The sequence below is a fragment of the Ursus arctos genome, unplaced genomic scaffold, assembly GCF_023065955.2.
Source record: "Ursus arctos isolate Adak ecotype North America unplaced genomic scaffold, UrsArc2.0 scaffold_14, whole genome shotgun sequence".
Lineage (NCBI taxonomy): Eukaryota > Metazoa > Chordata > Mammalia > Carnivora > Ursidae > Ursus > Ursus arctos.
Genome location: NW_026622808.1, coordinates 59,051,225 through 59,068,688, shown reverse-complemented (window position 1 = coordinate 59,068,688; position 17,464 = coordinate 59,051,225). Strand labels below are relative to the sequence as shown.

General features: G+C 43.3%; 1 protein-coding gene across 1 annotated transcript in view; it reads right to left on the bottom strand.

Moving 5' to 3' along the window:
* Window positions 1-16,726, bottom strand: part of ITPR1 (inositol 1,4,5-trisphosphate receptor type 1) — a 320,227-nt gene extending 303,501 nt beyond the window's left edge. The window contains exons 1-2 of the mRNA XM_057311892.1: window positions 16,475-16,726; window positions 15,609-15,679 (exon numbers count right to left, since the gene is read on the bottom strand). The gene's annotated coding sequence lies outside the window, so the exon portion shown is untranslated. The remainder of the gene's footprint in view (window positions 1-15,608; window positions 15,680-16,474) is intronic.
* Between the last annotated feature and the right edge of the window lie 738 nt (window positions 16,727-17,464).

The following is a 17,464-nucleotide window of genomic DNA, read 5'->3' as shown; positions in this document are numbered from 1 at the left end:
CCTGTGACTTCTGTATGATTCCTAAATCTGTACCTCATGGCCAACAGCTACTGGGATTCAGCTCCTGGATACTGACAGCATCTCAATGTACCAGAAAGAACTCACCTGTCTGCCCAATCTGTTTCCCTTTCTCCCTACCCATGTCATCTACCACCTCAAAGCCTGCAGCACCTCCTGTCTTCCCGCTCCTTATCCCTGCCACAGGGCCTTTGCCCATGCTCTTTTCTATCCCTCCCCCTGTCCTAGTCAAAGCCAAGATCGGTTACTCTGGGGATCTGTTTTGCATACCATTTTATTCCAATCACCAATGCCTAGCACATGGTAGATGCCGGTAAATACTTAGCAAATAATTAAGTCTGGGCATCAATCTTACTGATTTCAAGTTTTAGTCTATCTCTTGAATCCTCCAATTCTTTTTAACTCTTCTGCCCCCATCCAAATGTCAGCCAGGATTATTTCTCAACTGGGCTACATGAAGACTCTCTCTGAATCCTTCTTTGCCCCTCGATCTGTTCTACACATACAGCCAGCATGACACGCCCCCCCCCCCCACAAGCATGATCTTTTAGACACATAAATCAGACCATGTCCTCATCTGCTTAAAACATTCCAAAATCTCTTTGGGAGTCCTCATGATCTGGTCCTTGCCTACTTCCCCCTCCTCATCTCTCTGTACTCTCCATCTGCCTTCTACACTCTGGCCACAATGAACTTTCTCCAGATCCCCCAACGTGCCAAGTGCCTTTGGACAAGCTGTGACTGCTGCCTGACATTCTTCTCCACATGGTACCCTCATTACCCTAGGGCACTACCACTGTCCGAAAATTGATTATTCACTGGTTTGCTTCTTAACTTGTCTTCCCCACTGGACTGTCAGCCCATGAGGACAGGACAGCAGAATTCTTCTTTCCTACCAAATCCCAGTGCCTCATACTGTGCCTGGGACGTGAGAAGCAGATTTGGGCCCCATGTAATTGTGTCAACTTAGCTGTTACCTAAAAGAATGTAAAGTATTTTTGGGTGTTTTCCTAAAACTAACGAAAATTGAGTTTATACTGTTGGAGCAAGGATAGAGAACAGAGCTCTGTTAGGCCTTTTCAACAGATTTCTATGAGAAATTTGGGAGCCAGAAACAAAGTATCTAACTTCTGTCCCTGGCAAAAAGTACCCCTACCCCACTGATCAGTCCATGTATGTCCAAAAAGGCTAGAAACAGACTCAGAACACCTGAGTCTGAATTCCAGCTTCATGTACTTAAGAAACTGACATAACTTCTCTGAACTTCAGCTCCATCATCCAATTAAAAAGAAAGGGGAGGAGGGAACTTTTCCTATCTCTCAGGGTCGCTGTGAGGGGTAAAACAAATACTCCACACAAAGTGCTCAGCCCAATACATGGCCCTTACTAAATACTCATTTTTGTATTTTTGAATGAGTTCCCTTTTATCCTCCAAAGCCTTCACTCACTTCTGCCCATAACTTGTCCGTTATTCTACTTGGTATATGCTTCTTACTTTGTTGACACCGTTGGAAACACATCCAAATAAACACAGGTCCCAGAAAGGTCTCAATCCTCTGGAAGCCTAGGAGGTGCGTGACACTTGCATAGGTCATCCAAGGTATTGTTGCTTTTTGGCCCCCAAACTCACCAAGACTGCCAGACCTCAACTCCACTCCCACTTCTAACATCAGACCAGGCCCCTGTGGGAGGAAGGGAGGGGGTGAGGTGGAAACCTCTTCAAAGAAGTAATTCAATATTTAGAACCTCTTCCACTTTGGTGTTAAGAAACGCTAAATCACAGCCTCACTGAAAAAGAAGTATATTCATTTCAAGCATCGGGATAGGTTTTGAATTTTTTCTTCTTTTTGCTAAAAGCTTTGACTGTGGCAGAAAACTCACTTATTGTAATTTTTCCCATCTATTTCTCCTGCACGCACTGAACTAATTGCATTATATTCGTTTTTCTAAAAAAAAAAAAAATCTCAATTCTCGCCTACACACAATTCAGAATTTAAAAGTTAGCAACTCCTGAAATGAGATGAAATTAGAACACTTTCATTAACCAAGAAGTTACCTAAGGTATCACGTAACCTAGACAGGTAAGGGAGGAAATCAGAAGCTTTATTTATACCAGCTTATAGACCCCAGAGCCAGGGGCCCAAATATTCTGACCGGAAGATTTTCATTGACACACAAAACCAAGTCTCCTTTATTTAAGATAAAGCCACCTGACCCTTGGGGCTGTAATTCAGGGGAAAAAAGCCCCACTGACACTGCCCTTAAATTAGGTCCTTTTAAGCACTGGTGTCAGGAACTTAGGACCCCCCGTTACACCTGCCCCCAATCCACCCAGTGCACCATTCATTCCCTGAGCTCCAAGTTCTCCAGCATTTGACCACCCAATTATCTTAGCTTTGACACTCTTATATACATCACTCAAGACATTCAAAATACTCCCCCAGAGGCCTGGATTGTAATCATTTGCCTTTCTTAAACAGTTGGCTAGCAGGGAATATCTCATCTATTTTTAACAGCTTCCACTTTGATGTCTTTAACACCAGATGTGACAGAGCCTGAGACCAATAAAGCACTGTTTGCAATAATCTAATTTCTATTATAAGACATAACTCCATCTGAGTCCAAAAGCTACAAGGAGAACTAAGTAAGGGTTGTAGAGTAACAGCTATAAAGGGAGTTATATTTGAAGCTACTATTCTCAGACATGGAGAAGAACCCACGCTTTATTATTTTTTAATGACCCATCCCATTGCAGAACTTCTAGAATGCTTGGTATAATCTTGCCCATCTGAAAAAGATGAACATAAGACAAGTACCACTAGCTTCCAAGTTTTCAGTGTCCTTTGTAATTCAGGAGGTGCTTTAGCTGGGAAGCAATTTTTCTTTTTTCTTTCTTTTTTTTTTTTTTTTTTTGTTTACCCCAGAAACAGCTTAAATGCATCCCCATGAGTATATTTTTAAACAAAATCCAGACTTAGGGATAATCAGTTGCATCCTGCTACCTAAGCCTTCAACTTCTCCATCACTCACCTGTTCCCTATCACCACCCACCTTTTAAATTACCTAGCTATCCTATAAGCTAGTGGCTCTCAATGACACCCCAGGGATCCCTGGGAGCTCCCAACACCCTTTCAGAGGATCTTCAAAGTCCTATTTTCGCAATAACACCAATGCACTATCTACCTTTTCACTCCATCTCTCAACATGACAATGGAGTTTTCCAGAGGCTGCAGGACATGTGATGTCTCAAGAGACTGAAGGCAGAAAGAAACAGGGAATATGGGATATGTGACTCCAGCTGTCTTCCATTAAGCCAAATCGCCAGCAATTTGCAATGATGTAAAACAATGCCACTCTCTAAATTTTTTTTTTTTTTTGGAAAATATAGCTATTGTTCATTTTTTAAAATGTTACTGGGCACATGAGTGGCTCAGTAGGTTCTTGGTTTCAGCTCAGGTTACAATCTCCGGGTCTTGAGTTCAAGCCCCACATTGGGCTCCAGGCTGGGTGTGGGGACTGCTTAAGATTCTCCCTCTCCCTCTGCCCATCCCCTCACCTTTAAAAAAAATGTTACTGCACTAATGTGTGACTGGCTTATTTTTTGTGTTGTCTTAGTGTTCATTTTCTTGGTATTAAATTCTAATGAGATAAATACAGATTGATATAACTTACATCAACTGAAGTTCTTTGGGGTCCTCAATAATTTCTAAGCATGTCAAGAGTTCCTGAGACCCAAAAGTTTGAAAAAATGCTACTATAAATTTTTGGTTATAAGTTTTGGTTTGGCACTGGCTGTGTGCTTAAGACTCATACTGCATTAATAGGAAAAATTGGACAGAACAGGATTAAAATACAAAACATACAACATGCAGGACTTTAAAAAGGGCCTCCTGATTTGAAACTGCCTTTTTATTCACACTCATTGAATACCTACTATGTGCTATCCCTAGTCCAGGTGTACAGGATATAAGTAAAAAGAAGACAGTCAAGCTCCCAGTTCTCATGATGCCTATATTCTCGTGAGGGAGAGAGTTTGTTTACAGGCAAGACAAATCAGGTAGTGTTAAGTACTAGTCAGAGAATTAAAACTGGATGATATGACCGTGTGACAACTCACTTTTGGCTGGTCAGAGAGTGCAAGTTGAGACATTTAAGCTAAGACCTAAAAGTCAAGACAGAGGCAGTCATGCAAAAAAATCAGGCGGAAGAGCATTTTAGGCAGAGCCAACAGCTAGTACAAAGGTCCTACGGCAGAAAAGAACTTGGCAAGTTCAAGAAACAGAAAGCCAGCCACAACGTCTGGAGCATTAATGGGAAACGAAGAAAGTGCGGGGTAAGGTCAGAGAAGAGAGAAACCAGGGCCAGTGGGACTTCCCAAGCCAGCGTAAAAAGTCTGCCTTTTAGTCTAAGTGTGACAGGAAGTTTATAACCTTGACCAAGTTACTTACTCTTTCTGGAACTGTTTCCTCACCAGCAGAATGGGGATCATGAGAGCTTGCCTCATAAAGTTGTGTTGAGGATTAAATGTGTAAAAGAAAATAATGGGCTTACCTAGCACATAGGAAGTAAAACACTGGAAACACTTCAGTTTGCTGTGATTATTCTTATTGGCTAGTTTGCTGTATTTTCAACTCTCCTAAACTACTTTTATTAAACCTTCAAGGGTTTACGATCAGTTGAGGATTAACCCTATCAACCAGCAAGTCCACACGATGAGTGGATATAGACAAGGGACACACTGTGAGATGCATTTATCTGAATGTATCAGTGCCAACTCCAGCAGAATGTTCTCCCCACTATTCCCAGTAAGACCCAGGCCACCAAAGTACAACCAGGTGAAGAATGAATGACTGAATCCCACTTTCATAGCTCCCTCTGGGTCTACCCTTCAGTCAGTGAGTTTTGCCACGTGGCCTCAAAGCACAGTGCACTTGGAAAGTCATTCTTCTGCTAAAAAATGTAGCCAGTGGAAACCCATCGGTCTTCTCTGTTCTTTCTTGGCATATCCACATCACCTCCACCTCCTAAAAAACAGACGGCCCTTGCCAAAGACTTAGTGCTGGTTTTACTGCTGCTTGCTTAAAAAATGCTTGTTGAAAAAGAATAAAATCAAAAGGCTTCCTTTAAAGCTAGGCAGCAAGGAGAGGGCTCATGCATGAAGACTTAAAAGCGCCTGGAGATTCAGGACGCCATCAGCAGCTGGTCCCCCAAAAACATGGATGAGACCTAGGGGCCATAGCTGCCGCCAACACAAAAAAAGCAACACTTTACTTTCAGGGCTAGCAGCCCCCAGAGGGCAAAGCCAGGCAAACCACAAGGCCTTTCAGAGGGAAAACAAGAGTGTGCACAGAAAAAGGAAGAGTTGCAGGCATTTGATCGATCTCCTGGCTGGAGGCCAAGGACGCTCCTTCTAGAGGAGTACAAGCCTCCTTAAGATGCCCTCACCCAGGTACATATATGGTAATATGGCTGTAAATACAGGGAAGAGAAAATCGACCACATTTACAGTTGACTCTTCCAAGACAAGGAAAGAGGTTCTCTTTACAACGGTCTTCGCTTCTATGACTAGGTACTCTCACAGTTAATTTTGGAACTTCCTTTGAGCAAAGACTCTTGACGATATCATCTTTATTGTGAAACAAGGATGAGCAACACAATATTTTTGAGTTGGCCACCCGGCCAGCGGCTTTCCCCTTCCCACCCCCATACACAATTACGTGCAGCCCCCTCCTTGCCTTCTTGTTCAATTGGTGGTTGATCAGACTGTCCTCAGAAACGCAGTGTGTCCCCATCAAGGGATAATTTATTCTACTGCAAAAAGCACTTCTCTCGGAGGATAGAAAATTGCATTCTGCTTTCGTTTTCAGACAGTCCCAAAGGAAGTCACCAACTCAGAAGTTTCAACTTTAAGCAGGGCCCTCTATGACCATCTCAGAAACAGCAGTTGTAAACCTGTAGTTTACAGCAATTCTCCAGTTTAAATGTCGCTCATTAGACACTCAAGAGATACATACACACACACACACACACACACACACACACACACAGATAAACCTACTTGCCTTTTCACAAATATGCCCACTAAATAACCTATTCTCCAAACAGGTACATTATCTACATGGTTATTTTAGAGAAAAGATATCAATTCTGACATGTGCTCTCATGTTTCCTATTCTTCAAGGCCAACGTAAGAGAAGCCAATCAAAAGCTCAAAGCTGCCAGTCAGAAACTTATATTTGGTGGGTAGAGATCATCTAGCCAAAATTCCTCATTTTATAGGTGGAAAGAGCAAACAACAACAACAAAACCTGAATGACTTCTTGTAGGCCACACAGCCACGTAGTGGCCAAAGCTAATAGACCACAGGACTCCAGAAACCAATGCCAGTACTTGGGGCATGAAGGGGAGGAGGAGTGGTATTTATTTTATTAAAACGTTAAAGTCGGCCCCAGCCCAAAGAGACACCCCTCTGTTCACAACCTGAACCACAAAAACAAAACAAAACAAAAAAACCCAGCAAATCAAATTAGGTTAATATCCTCAGAGAGAGAGAAAAGTCTCACTCAGTCTGGGCAAATCACTCTAGGACAGGGTTTCTCAACCTCAGGGCCATTGACATCTGGGGGCAGGTAATTCCTTGCTGCGGAGGACACATCCTGTGTATCGTGGCATGTGTAGCAACATCCTTGACCTCTACCTGCTAGATGCCAGGAGCACCCACTCTCCCTCGGCTGGGACCAAAAAGTCTCCAGACATTGCCAAAAGTCCATGTGGGGCAAGATCCCCCCTGCTGCTTGAGAACCACTCCTCTAGGACAGAGGCTTTGTTTTGTTTTACTCTCTAAGGCTCTTTGCACGCATTTATTATTCTACAACTTGGCAGCAATGACCCAAAGCAGGTATTTTTATACCTGTTCCTCAGAGGAGGAAACAGAAGCACAGATGTGACATGTTTTGCCCGCACCCAAGAGGCAGTCAACACTCAGTCACCCGGGGTCCCCATCTTGCAGTTCAGCAGGGCAATATCATTACAACCTGAGAGCAGCTTCGTTTCACTACCTGATTATTAACCTCTGCTCCCTTCTACTAACACTCAACAATTTCCCACACCTCATGCCCTCCAAAGAACTGATCGAGCAACATCTCCCAAGCTATCAAAAGCAGCTGCTTGACACATGTCCACACGGCCCGCACTCCATAGCAAAAGGGGCTTTTCAAAACAAACCGCCAATGCAAGAAATATTTAATCAGGAGAGCTGTACAAAAAATTAGATTCTTTGGACAAGCAGCCTACATCCTTCAAAGGGAAACAACACATGGAGATAAGTAACTTCATTCGACAAATGGTTGGTGGACACTTGACTACTTGTCAGGTCCATCTATAGGTTAAAAATCAAAAAGGCCCATGAGGAAAATAGATAGGAAGTGCTGGGGAGTTTCAAATCACAAAGATTTTCAAATGATCAGGAAAGGCTTTCCAGAAGAGGAAGCGAGCATTGGGTTGGGAACAGGAGAATTTGGCAAGGTGGATACCGACGGGGTGGGGATGCGGACAGCGACGGCGGGGCAGACAGCCCGTGGGCAAAGATACAGAAGCAGTCACGGTCACACGCGCAGACACACCAAGGCAAATCCATGAACGTCCCTAAGTCTAGGTGTTGTATCAGCTTCTTCTATTCAGAAATATGCACACAGTAACGTTTTGAAACTGTTTCTGCAAAACAAAATCCCTCCCCAGACAAAGCTCCTCCTGAAATGCAAATAAACAACAAGGAGCTTGGAGGTTAGTGAAGGTTAGTGATGGTTTTTCTTACGTCCATCTTTTTCTGATGAGCAACATTCTATCAAGCAGTCCATGAGTTCTGCTAATCGGACAGGTCACAAAACATGATAAAACCTAACTCTCTCAAAGTGTCTGATGACATCGTGTTCAAACACAGCCTTGTCCGTATCTGTGACTTCCCAACTTTAAGTAGGTTTTACATATATCGCTTGGTTTCTACCTCTATCTGAAACTACCAGTAAAAGAATCCCCAGATGAAAGCATGAACGTTCCCATTCTTGTTAAAGAAGAGTCTGCCAGGCCTACACGCTCACCTTCATTGGGTGACTTCCCCTATCTTTCCACTTCACTGAAAATGAAAAGCCTGCTAGGGGCAAGTACAAAGGTCAGTGTTGACAGGTGAGAGCCAGCCAGGAAAAAATAACTGTAAAAATAAGACAAGTACTGAAAAAGCACCGGGGGTTCAGTATAGAGGTTCTCATACTTTCAAGTGTGCATGAATCCCATGGGGATTGTGCTAAAATGCAGGTTCTGATTCAGTGGGTCGGGGTGGGGCCTCAGAGTCTGTATTTCTAACAAGCTCACTGTGAAGCCCATGATGCTAGTCTGATGACCACGAATAGAGGAATAAAGACGTAGAACAATGTTTCTCAAACTTTGGACTGCAACCCACAGTAAGAAATACAGTAAACTTACAACCCAGTTCACTGTGTGTGAGAGAGAGACAGAGAATGGGGATGGAAGAGTTTGTGGCAATGTACACAGTTTCTTGCAAATATCCAGACAATGCACTTTGACGTTTGCTATACCAAGCTACTTCATTAAGGAACTGCTGACGGGGGCCCACTAAACTGATTTCAGGACCTCATAATGGGTTGCCATACAGCATGAAAAACATGGACGTAGAACCAGAGTAACATTCCTGCTCATCTGGGGAGTACTACTGTATCTTAGCACCAGTATACTAAGGCTGTAACTGATACCAAAGTGAAAAGTTTTGAGTACTTTCAGAATCCTCTTTTAAAAGGCAAAGATGTGTTGACTACGTTTTGAAAATACTTTCACTGAAAGCATTCAGGTTTTAAGTTTTCTTCATTTTCGGGGTGCCTGGGTGGCTCAGTCGTTAAGCGTCTGCTTTGGCTCAGGTCATAATCCCGGGGTCCTAGGATTGAGCCCCTGCTCAGCGAGGAGCCTGTTTCTTTCTCCCTCTCCGGCTCCCCGTGCTTGTGTTCCCTCTCTAGCTGTCACTCTCTGTCAAATAAATAAATAAAACCTTTAAAAAAAATTTCTTCATTTTGATTTGTTTTCTGACCTGTATGAAGAGAATAAGAATACCAACCTGACCCTGAGGAGAGGTTTCTAAACACCATTTCCCACTCAAAAGAACTATGGCTCCTTGGAGAAAGGGCTGATTCCCGGTTTGGGACAAGAAATATAGAAGATGAGCCTGGAACATTTGCTCATATCAACATCAAGAAAGCTATCGAAGACTAGTAGGGTTGTGTTTTTTGAACCAATTTGAATAGCCTTTCTCTTGCTGAGCAAAAATTGGCACGTTGATCATTAAGGACAGCTACACAAAGAGAAACATAAAATAAGTTTAAATCTGCCAGTTCATAAAGATACTAACAAAAAAACAAACCAATTGGTCATCTTAGTACAAGAGTTTCTCACAGTAGCTTGGCTGTTACTGTGAAATGGATAATCCCTTGTTGTGGAAGGGCTATGCAATGCATTGCAGCCTATTTATCAGCTTCCCCAGCCTGCCTCCATTGGATGCCCATAGCACCCTCTCCCTAGTTGTGACCACCAAAAATGGCAGGGAATCAACTGGTTATTTCTGAACACTGGTAAAATACAGAAAGAAATTTAAGTACAGATCCTTGTCTTTCTTACATGAACTACATACAGGGAACAAAAACTTAGTGGAGGGAAATTTCTTTTTATGAAATAGTTCAGCTAATGAATGAAGAAAGAAAAATAGGAGTTCTGCAAGTCCAAATGAACTAATGGATTAGGGAAATGAGCATCAATGGTTGCTAATATCACAAGAAGACATACCCACACATATCACACACTCCCCTGAGAAAAGTTCAAAAAAATACAAGTGCACACCCCTCCAAAAAACCCTGATTCTGATCAAACCTCTATATTTAACAACCAGATATGATATATACAGGGAACAGAGGAACATGTTCAACTATACCACACAGATGCAGTGAGCAAAATCTCAACTATGGGCAAATAGATCATCCAGTTTCTTCAGTAACAACCATAAAATGCATGGGGGAAAAAAGAGGTGTAGAGGAAAAATACAGATTAAAAGACACATCAACCTTTTGTAATGTATTGACCTTATCTGGATCCTAATTCAAACTAACTGTTAGATATGCATATATATTATTATTGTATGAGTCTAGATGTATATATATCATATGTATGTATGTGTACATATGTACTTATACATGTTGGAAGGAAGTGAGAACATAGACTCAATTAAAAAATTTGTCTTTCTTTCCTTGAGATGGATAAGAATATTATGATTTTTTTTTAATCCCAATACTAGAGATACATACTAAAGGACAGATGAACTGGTATGCCTGGTATTTGTTTCCAACTCTCACCCAAGAGGAGAGGAGAGAGCGTATCAGAATACAGGTGAACACAGAAGAGTCATGGATTGATAACCATGCAGGGCGGGTGATGAGTAAAGAAGGGTTTATGAAACTAAGATCTCACTATTATACCTATTTCAAATTTTCTACAGTGAAGTTTTCCTTTTACGGGCAAGCAAACAGAAAAGAATACCTGGCCCTACTTACCTCACAGAATTAGGTTACCCTGAAGAAGAAATAAGAAATTCTGTACAGAAATAAATGATCACTCGGCTTTATCCCTGTAATAAGATAGCTAACTTTTGAAGACTGCATTACCTTCCATTCAGTTTTCTTTAAAAAACCGTAATAAACTGAATGAGAAAACTTGGATTCTGTAACGGTGATGAAACCTGAATAATTTTTTTTACCCTAGTGATTCCATACATGTCACCACTCAAATGCAATCTCATCAAAGGTACAGACGCCTTCAGAAAAAAGAAGACAGATGTCTATTAACAAGAACAGAGGCTCAGGATCGAGTGCAAACAGCAAGGTACCAAACTTGGAAGTACTGTATGAGCCCTTTTTTATGAAATTTAAACAGACACATAATTTTTACATATGTATACACGGGAGGGGTCTGAAACCCTCACCTTGGATGGTGGGACTGGGGGTGACTGGTTTGGTTTTGTTGCTTATCTTTATTTCCTATTGTTTTACTTTAATTGAATATGCTTATCGTATGCAATTAAGTAACAACATGTATGTACATTAGAAATTTGTACACACAAAGGGGTCCACTTCACTTATAGGAGAGAATCACTTATGTGGAACTTCGTATCCCCCAAGGATGATGCTAGACAGCAGAGCGTGAGTTCTCCTTGTGTAAATCTGTAGAATGAGACCTGACAGACATGGGTGGCAGCAAAGTACACAAAGTTTGTGTTGAAGAAAAACCACCTGGAATATCATTAGGTTCTTAAAATTCATTATCCAAACCAAATGCAGGTTCACCTATTCATCAAAGAATAGTCCCTTCCTACTAAAGAGGACTACAATCCCAGGTAAACCATGTGATTCACAGTCCAGAAATCTGGGTTGGACCCCTAATCAAGTTCCAATCTGGTAGGTGATCTTGCCAGCCTCACCAGTCTCCTCAGAAAGGACAACGTAGCTCAAGGCTAAGAGTTCTGAAAAAGTTAAGAAAAGCTCAGGGAAATACAGTATGGCTGACCTGCAAAAACCGGGCTCCTGCACTCTCTGACCCTGACTGCCTCTCCCACCTGAACGCCTAGCACTCTCCCTCAGCTGCAACCAACCTGGCCTCCTGGCCTTTCCCTAACCTGTTGAACCTGCTCCCGTCTCAGCGCCTTGACACTTTCTGCTTTAGCCCTTTGGAATGTTCTTCTCTGCCAGATACTTATAAGGCTAACTTCTCACTTCCCTCAGCTCTCTGCTCAGATGCACCCTATTAGAGAGCCCTTCCCTGATTCCAGATCCCCTCCTGAATACTCCTTTATCCCCTTTACGCTGTTTTGTTGTCATTTCTTTAATGTGGTAAAATACATGAACACAAGATAAAATTTGCCATTTTAATCATTTTTAAGTCTAAAATTCATTGGCACTAAGTTCATTCACATAGTTGAGCCACGAACACTACCATCCCTTTTCCAGAATTCTTTCATCTTCCCCAGATGAAACTCTGTACCCATTAAACTCCGCATTGCCCCAGCCCCTGGCAAGCACCATTCTACTTGTCCTCTTTATGTATGGCTTATTTCACTTAGCATAATGTTTTCAGCCTTCACCCATCTTGTAACGTGTATAATAACAATTTCATTCCTTTTTTAAGGCTGACTAACATTCCATTATATGAATGTACCACTTTTTGGTTATCCATTCATCTATCAGTGGACACATGGGTTGTTTCCACCTTTTGGCTACTGTAAATAATGCTACTATGAACACGAATGTCCAAATATCGGTTGAATCCCTGCTTTCAATTCTTTTGGTTATATACCCAGAAGTGGAATTACTGGGTCATTTGGTAATTCTGTTTCGTTTTTTGAGGAATCGCCATACTGTCTTCTGCAGTGACCACACCATTTTACATTCCTAACAACAGGACATGAGAGTTCCACTTTCTCCAGATCCTCACCAACATTTGTTATTTCCTGTTCCCCTTTACTTTGCTTTCTTTTTCTCTGTAGCACTAGCTACCTGTTATACAATAATATATCCTTATTTATAATGCCGGCTTCCCCCTACTAGGATTGAAGCCTCTTGGGAACAGGACTTTCATAGTTGTATGCCCAGCACTCAGAACATATCCCAGCACATAGTAGGTGCTCAAGAAATTGTTGAATGAAGGAATAAACACTTGGATAGTAACAACGTTAGCAGGTATTAGACAATCATAAAGAGATTTATCACACCAAATGCCTTAAACTGTGTCCAGCTGAGGGAAGACCCTAGCCATGGTTCAATAGGAGGAACAGCTCCACAGGTGATGCTTTTAGTCACATTTTCAGCTCATGCTCATTAGCAATAAACTCAAACCAGAGACACTATAAAAATTGGTCAGAATCACAAAAATTATGTCATTCATGTCACTGACTTCAAGCCTTAACTGATTTCATCCAAAGAGCAGTGCAAAAGCTTAAAACAGCAAAAGTAAATTAAAAAATTGCATTCATTTCCAGTTAATAAAGAGCCTGCAAATGCAATGTGTTTTATTTTAAAAGATCAAACGAACAGTAAACAAGATGGGACATTGGCCTTGTGTAGACTCCTTAATTAGATGTATCCAAGGACAGCTTGACCTAGAAACCTAACCTCAGCCCTATTTTTATTTTTGTTGTTGTTGTTTTTGTTTTCTGTTGTACATATTTGGTGTCTGTTGTTTCATTTTGGTTATTTAACAGCTGCTTTCCAAGAAATCAGAATTTCCACGAGATCATTATAAATGAGCTAAAAAGCTATGCAACTTTTGTTGTCTAGACGTCAGCTAGTTGTATACCATTGGATCAGAAGTTTCATTTCTATCTCTGATACCCTGGTCTTCCCTACTTGAAAATATTTTGAGGATAAAGGCAAGAGATTTATCTTGTTGGGTTCATCTTTCCTTTCTTCTAAGCAACCATTCCATCTCTCATTCATAGAGAAAAGATGCCAAATTCCCTCCAAAAGGCAACCACTTTGTTTAAAAATGGATAATACTATTGTCAACCCCCAACACTTTCATAGGTCTCAAAGTGGAGGCCAGGAGTAACTCATTTAGAGCATGAAGAACTTTCCCTGCCTGGTAAGAAGGAAATCTTGATAGTATATTCTGTTCTGATTTGAATTAAAGAACAGACTGTACTTACAACACACATACACATGCACGCATGCACACACAAGGAAAAAAAAGAAACGTAAAAGTGTCCTGCACAACCGGCCACAAACCAAACTGAAGAGTATATGAAAAGATACCGATACTTCACAGTTTAGACTCACTGCAATTTAACCTATCAAATTACTCAGACTGAGAAATATCTGATTCTTTTAACCTGCTCAGTTGCCTTGATGTAGATGATCAAGATGGATTTCAGTTATGAGAGGAACCTAATGCTGAACTTAGACATTGTTCCTTGTGGTGTGGTTTGGTTTCGTTTATTCTCCTCATTCAGGCTTTCAGCATACAGCTTTCTAAAACAAAGTCAGTATAACCTCTAATACCTCCTCAAATAGCTACACTCTTACCCCACACCTACAGCTACATCGTTTCCTTCTTAAATCAAGGTAAATATTATTCATTCATCACCGGTGGGACATGCACAAGAGTTATTTCATTAACAGAAGTAAGTTTACCATTTTTCCTAGCTTCTCCCTTCACCTCTTCCCCCCAGCTTAAATGCATTTGTGGAACACAATACAGTCCCACAACCTGGAGTTATACCTTGCTTCCACTGTGCACCAGCTACTGGGCAAGCGTTCTTACTCTCAACACCTCAGCTTCTTCACCTGTACCTGACTCACTGAGTTTCTGTGATATATGGCTCTGGACCTGTAGTTAATGTGTCAGTATTATTTTTAGCAACAAGTTGGAGAAAAGTCTACGGATCAGTTTCTCTTGTTCCGTAGTTACTCAAAAGAGGGGGAACTTAACCCTTTCCTTGGCCTTTTGAGTGCCCAAATGGCCATGAAAGTCAATAGGACTCCAAGAACGAACTACACCCCACACATCAAAATGCTTCCCACCCCACCAGCACTCCTAAGGATCTTATCAACAGGAAACAAAAGCACTATATTACTATAATGAAGTGTCTGCCTTTTATTTTCTAATTTAAAAAGCCCAAAGATTGTAGCCCAGGGAACAGCTAAATATTTAGAAGGTTAAAGAAATTACTAAGACCTGGTCCTCCCTCCACCCGTGACCCTGTTGCCTACACTGTTCCTGGCCATTTCGGAAGAAAAAACTTGCGATGGCCAAATCCGCAGCAGTGGGAATGTAGATGCAGCTGTTAAAACCTCCCTTTCTTAAAGTGCAGTCTGAGCATTTGGGGGGAGGGGAGACGGGTGGAAAGGAGCTGCTTATCTTTACAGATAAAAGCTGCCCTCAACTCATATTCCTCAATAAGCACCTAAACAAGAGGGACTCATCAGATTCTGTGACATTCAGGCGGGTTCAAGTCAAGGACTGGATGCTACTCTCTCATGCTTCAAGAACTAACTTCCCTTTTTAAAGTACTAATTCTTTCAAATCGCCAGCAACCACTTTCATTTCTTGCAATCCAACCTACTCTGATTGAACACATGTTACAGCAAGAAAAAAGTGACTATTTTTGAAAGACAGAGGCAGTTAATTTTTGCTTACATATCTTGGCAGATGAAATGTACTGCATCCTTCAGAATTTAAATCATCAGCACACTGCCAGGCACCAATGGGCATTCCTTTTATTGCTCCATTTAATGGCTTTTTCCCCTCCTCTCATAAACCTTCAGGCTGCTTTAAGGCTGAGCCTTGGCCAAAAGTGCTAGGCAGGACTGCCCCCTGGATCTCAAATGCTCCCTAAAGCTCTCACAGAAGGCAGTGACAATTTTGGACACTAAGCCATGGAGTTTGCTTTTCTTTTCTACTCCTAATCTCCATGGCTCTTTAGAGGGGGCATAAAATACACTTAAAACAAAAACTCATTATTGACTACAGCTCTCAGGCTTCACACTCACCTGACCGAGGTCAGGCACTCTGTTGCCAAAACCCGCCAGCTGGGCGAATCCTGCTCCTCTGCAGTCAGCTCCTAAGTATTTAGAAAGAAAAGAAAACTGAGTATAAGACCACGAAGACCGGCCCCTAACAGAAAAGCTTCAAATTGCAAACTTCCACCTTCTTTACCTCCTTCCTGGAGAGACCCCCCCCTCCCCAACCAAGACAGGAAGGCTGGAGGATCAGTTACACAAAGATTACAGGTAACTTTGCTTACTTATTTCCAGTATGTAACTGACAAGTGAGACTAGGCACGCAAAAACTTGGAACGTGCCGGGGGAGCTGGAACTAAGGGAAGTGTTTGGCAGATCCCAAAGCACTTGTTTCCCGGAGCCTAGGCCAAGTATCCGAAGCCCGCATCCTCATTGGGCGTGAGGTTCGTCCACACTTCATCCCTCACCGCTCCCCGGGTTTTCTTCCGTTTTTTAAAACCCTCCCCACTGCCCCCCCCCCACATGCATTTTTCTCTCAACCAGGCAGCTCGAGCGAAGGCTACTTTTAAAAGATTGTTTCCTTGAGCGGACTTACATATGACACCCCCACACCCCCCCCCAAAAAAAAACCATTTCCTGCAGCTGCTGCAACAGTTTCCAACTTGGGGGAATGCCATTCCAGTCCAGAATGGGTAGCCCTCAAGGCCAGTCACTGGAATCGATAATTTTTTTAGCCTCAAATGAACACCCCCAAAATGCCCTCAGTAAAAGAACCCCCAAACGCATGCAAGTGCATGCAAATCCACCAAGAACTCCCAGAGAGCGGGGCAAAAACTTCGGCGCCCGGGGAGGACAGTACCAACTCCCCGCGCCCTCTGCCCGGCCCCAGCCGCTACCTTGGTGCCCGGGAGCCACGCCGGTTTGGGGGAGCAGGGCGAGGAGAGGGGTTAGCAGCCGCTGGGTAATCCCATGTCCGCGAAGAGGGAGCTCATTCCGTTAGGATGGAAACGGAACACCCACACCTCCTCTCTGCGTGCGCTCTCTCTCCACCCTCTGCCTCCTCCTCCTCCACCACCACCACTCCTCCTCTCCTCCCACCCCAGCGAGCTTGAGGAAACGCTTCAGCAGCAGATCCACATGGTTACTGCACTTTGAAGCGGCTCCTGGCGGCTTATATAGGCCGGGAAGCTCCCTGGGCAATGTAGTCCAAGTCCGAGGTCGCGACGGCGCCTGGGGCTGCGGGGAAGGACTACGAGTCCCAGAATCCCCTGGGCTCCGGGCTGGGCTCTAAATAGAAGCGCGCGGGGACGGGGAGGGGCGTCCTGCGGGGCGTCCGGGCTTCGAATCTGGCTTCTTGCAGAAAGGTGGCAGGGCTTGGAGCCGGCGACCCAAAGTCACCCCTGGGGGGCGCCCCTAACCCTTGGGGACGCTCCTCCTCCGGCTGCCCCCCTTCCCTTCAATCCAGGTATCTCTGGGAGAGGGGGGCGGGGAGCAGCTCGGATTTCTGCTTTGGGAAGTTTTTACAAGCTGTTACCCACGCTCCTCCCCGCGCCTTGAGTCCTTGAGCCAAGAATTTCAGAAATCCAGGGCACAAAAACGCCAGTGTTTGCGGTCAAGGATTAAAAACGCGAGGTTGTCTTTATTTAATCTGCTCCACCCTGCTTGGGTTTGCACAGAAAACTAACTCGGAGCGGCGGTCCACGCAGGCGGGGACCCAGGCAAGTCGCTTGAGAGACCCCGAGCTGCGCGTGTCCTTCCTCACCCCGCAGGAGGTAGAGAAACGCAAGCCTCTCCGGTGCACAACTAAAGGAGCCGTGTTGTGACGTGCCGGCGCTGAGATTGGGAGGCACGAAATATATACAAACCGCGACCTAGGTCCTGACCCC